The sequence below is a fragment of the Triticum dicoccoides genome, chromosome 4A, assembly GCF_002162155.2.
Source record: "Triticum dicoccoides isolate Atlit2015 ecotype Zavitan chromosome 4A, WEW_v2.0, whole genome shotgun sequence".
NCBI classification, from domain to species: Eukaryota; Viridiplantae; Streptophyta; class Magnoliopsida; order Poales; family Poaceae; genus Triticum; species Triticum dicoccoides.
In genome coordinates, this window is record NC_041386.1 from 649944865 (window position 1) to 649949120 (window position 4256).

The 4256-nt window shown below is 42.7% G+C and overlaps 1 long non-coding RNA gene across 3 annotated transcripts; it reads right to left on the reverse strand.

Annotated features, from left to right (window-relative positions):
• Positions 1–1094: 1094 nt before the first annotated feature.
• LOC119287696 lies at positions 1095–4120 on the reverse strand. 3 transcript variants are annotated; one of them, XR_005140901.1, is made up of 7 exons: positions 3920–4120; positions 3771–3844; positions 3180–3367; positions 3040–3094; positions 2324–2693; positions 2036–2095; positions 1095–1918 (listed from the first exon to the last, which is right to left on the reverse strand). It is a non-coding gene; the product is annotated as an uncharacterized LOC119287696 (long non-coding RNA). The 3 variants fall into 3 exon arrangements; XR_005140899.1 differs by having other exon boundaries at positions 2324–2737; XR_005140900.1 differs by having other exon boundaries at positions 2324–2749.
• Positions 4121–4256: the final 136 nt, after the last annotated feature.

The following is a 4256-nucleotide window of genomic DNA, read 5'->3' on the forward strand; positions in this document are numbered from 1 at the left end:
TTCATCTCGTTTTCTAGTTGTCCGTTCGATGCTCAAGGAAACGTAACGCGGTCAGTCCCTGATCGGACTCATAAAAGGGATGTTGCCCACATCCCAATGGTTGGTTTCTAGACACAATATCAACTATAATCAGTTAACAGGAATTATTAACCACGAACCAACATGTAGTTGAATGATTAAGAGGACAGTGATATCCTCTACCCAACAGAGTTTAAGTCTTAGATTTGACATTGATCCTCACATTTTCCTGGAATTATTCCAGATCTTTCGGCGACGTGCATTTAGTGGGAGGAGATGTCCTCGTCAACTATGAAGGCGTCTGTGACGACTTCGTCAATCTCAAAATAATGTATCGACTCAGTCTATTGAAGATGCTCACTGAGGTAGGTTGTGAGTGCATGCATGCGTTAATAAGAATGAGTGTATATGCGTATATATCAGCGTCTCAGTTTGTATTGTGTTCGAAAAAGAAAAAAGAAACAGAAATGGTTAACCAATTTAGGTTTGGTCCTGTCGAGTCATGCATTGCTAGCTAAATTACCACTTAATTTGCTATTTAGTTTATACTTTTTTTAACACAATACAATCGAAGACGTTTATATATATGAGTATACACTCACCTATCCTTGTGAGCATTACCGAGAGACTAAACTGGCATATCTTCTATAGATTTGACAAAGTCGCCACAGACGACTTCATTATCCACAAGAACGTCTTGTCCCACTGCTCTTATAAGTCAAAGTTATACACCACTCGTGACTTGCCACTATAAAACACATGTCATGCAGCAGCTAGCGCGAAGTCTCCATGTACTTGAATGAAATACTAGGGGCTGGGGCCCGCCAATGGCGGGCTTCCTGAGAGCGTTCTTGTGGCGCACTTGCCTTGTTGAAGCGCCTCATTGTGCCTCATACAATCATTTTCAGACACACACACACACACACACACACACACACACACACACACACACACACACACATTTCTCTAGTAACATTGAACTAACGGTTGTTAGCCTCACGTTTTCAAATGTCTAACAATGCGATAAAGCCAACATATATAAAGCAAGGCATATCTAACCTTACAAGAACCTCGATCAGGACAATAATATAAAAAGAAGCTATAATTGTAGCTATCCATCACATATTGTTTGCTTCAGAAGAACTGATAGAAAAACTGCAAACTTATATCCTTTCAAAGGGAATCACAGAAAAAATCAAGAGCCTGCAAGGTGCTATTTGTTCATCCTACCAAGAACAGCAACACCAAGTTAATATAACATCCTTTTCTTTGAGAAGCAAACAAGAAATACCTACAATTTGTTCCACTGAAATGTTATAATCCACTCCACTAGCATGTGACATAAAAATTTCCGAGAAAATTGCAGGCTAGTTTCAGCGTGCCAATTTGTAGTATGTACTACAACTGCCTGCTACTATCAGAGTATCATGCATCCATCCACCCCAAAAAAGGAGTAAACGTGGAAACTGACATTGGATGTGGATGAAGTGATCACCTTGAAGATGTGTGGCTTGAGGTGCTTGGAGCAGATCCATTACGCGTGTGCCCCTCTACTCCTACGGCTTCATCAAGATGAAGAGGCTAGAGAGAAGGAGCGACAGAGGTCGTCCCCCTCTCCCTCCGCTGGTGGACCCAAACCATCAGCTAGAACGCGACTAGGGCACGGGGAGGCCATGCCATCACGGATCAACAGCGAGAACGCAGGTCCTCACAAGTTGTAAGCACCCCTGACCACCACGTCGGCATGGTTGAGAAGAGATGGATCTGGGCGGTGGTTTCCGGTGACGAGCGAAATAGAAGTTGCGTGTACCCATAGTAGCTGTGTCGGCAGCAGCCATCACAATGAAATATAATCAATGCGTGTCGTCCTGAGTTCCTGAAAGGTTTCACCTGGATTTTCCTGGACCAATGTAGCAAAAACATGCACAATTTCTCAAACAAGGTTAGATGAAGTATGTGAATCAGATGCAGTATTAATACAACAAAAAATAGCACTGTCATCAAAGGATTCACTTACAATCGAAAGAAGAAGCAAGAGCACGATTTTGCTTGTCTCCGTCGGATCTGGACCAGATACCTGCACCATAAAAATACTCAGAAAATGATGGCATAAGAAGATTACCCAGCAATAGAAAAGCAAACTAAATGTAGACGACTGTATCCTTATTGTTAAGATTCATTTAACAAGAATTTCCCGACCATCATTTAAATGAATTGCAAGAATTTTTTTCCGGATATTTAATGTAGAAAGCTAACATTAAATTATATGTTGTGCCATGAACTTATTAAAATTTCCTTGATGTACCTGTATCATGGGATCCATGAGATTCATGGCCTAGTGATCACTAACCATGCCAGTCATCTGCTCCTGGGAGGTAACCCACCCATTGCCATTCCGTAACCTCTGAATGTAGTTTTTCTCCTCCTAGCATTGACATGGAGATGAGCATGAGTCATATTGTGCTCCAGCAATTCACACTAACACTGAATGGAAATGCGTGTAGCACTGCTTGAATGATCAGTAAAGATATGAATGCCATACAAAAAAGTCATAAACCATAACAGAAACTTCCATCCCTTTATATGTGCTCGGACAACAATATCCATGTCTTCAACTGTCGTTCTCTCCATCCATATTCCAGAGTCCTCGAGTGCGTTAATTCTCCACACTCCTGCTGTTCCATTGGACCCCAAAAAAATTGAGGAATGCTCCCTTAACCTATTGTTCAACCTCAAAGTGGAAGCACGGATTTAAACAAACAAACAAACAAACAAACAACACATAGATGTAATGTGATCAACAAAATTGCGATCATATGACAATTGTGATAAATCATCACATTTATGGTTCAGATCAACAAATTCCAAATCACTTGATATTGGTTACCAACTCTCAGTTAACATGGCAGCAGCAGCAAACTATGGCAGAGGAGAAATAATGGCCTCCAACATGTTCAGACCATGAAGAGAAAAGACTGCCTGAGCATGGCCCGAACAAAGAGAGGGAATGGAGGGCCTTACATAGAGAGACATGGCCTGCACGCCCGCCATGGTGCTCCTCCGTCACACCCGCAGCCTGCAGAAACCAACCGCACGGATCAAATCAAAAAATCCAAAAGAAGAAGATGAGGTGAGGGAAGGAGGATGGAGGGCGTCAGTACCTTTGATGTCTACGTGCTGCAACTCGTCGCCGGCGTCGATGGCAACCACATCAGCAAGCACCGAGAGAAGGCCGTTGTTGCCGTCGTCGTCGCCCCATCCCATCCATCCATGGGTGGGTGTTGGCCTAGGGTTTCATCCCCATCCATCCATTGGTCGGGCCAAACCTCCATGGCCGACCTCGAGCAGACTAAAAAGCAAGTAGGTGGTGAATCCAAATTCAAGAATGGTGTATTATAGTGGTAGATTGGTATACACAGAACACGACACTGCAATGATAAGTAGTAATTCTGTAGTTTTGATGCATAAAAAGAATTGAACAATCCGGTGATCCAAGTATATAGGCAGAGGTTCTATACATAACTTAGGAAATATAGCATAGTAACATATAGTGTATTTTTTCAGTCACACAGGTAACTGAAAATACAGGAGTAGGCAGATCTAATGAATAGCGTGCTATACAAAATAGCGTGGCCTCTGAAAATATGCTATTAGCGAGAGATTGTACATTGATCAATTTAACTAGACAATTTTCTACACGCTATAGCACGCAAGTAAATTATGTCCAGGTACCATCTCGGCAAGCTCATTACCAAAACCAATATTTCTGAAGCACTGAAACTTGGAACTGAAGCTGATTACTGAATCAAATATCCTGGAGTTGGACCTGAAGCACTTTTGAAATGTGAGGATTGCTTAGTGTTTTTGTCAACCAAGGACAAAGGAAGAGGTCAGGGGGGACCTGGATCCCGCTGCCAGTGGAGTCTACAGGGGTGGCACTATACAACTCCGAACAGGAAGCCGAGAACAGGCGAACTCCCGCTGCATTCCTGAGCATCCGACAACAACCTTGCACTCCCTGCTAATCTTTGCCACAGGTGGTGACCTGCAACAGTTAAGTTCAACCTTTTATACTACCATGCCTCAAAGAAGAGAAAACTGAATCAAAGCAGCACATCGGCCTAAGGCATCAGCAAGAACAAAAGTAATAACACATTAAAAAGTAAAAATAATTCTTAGAGAGAGCACAACGTGGGGATCCCATGGAGGTGCACACAGAGTACGGCGTACCGGCAACC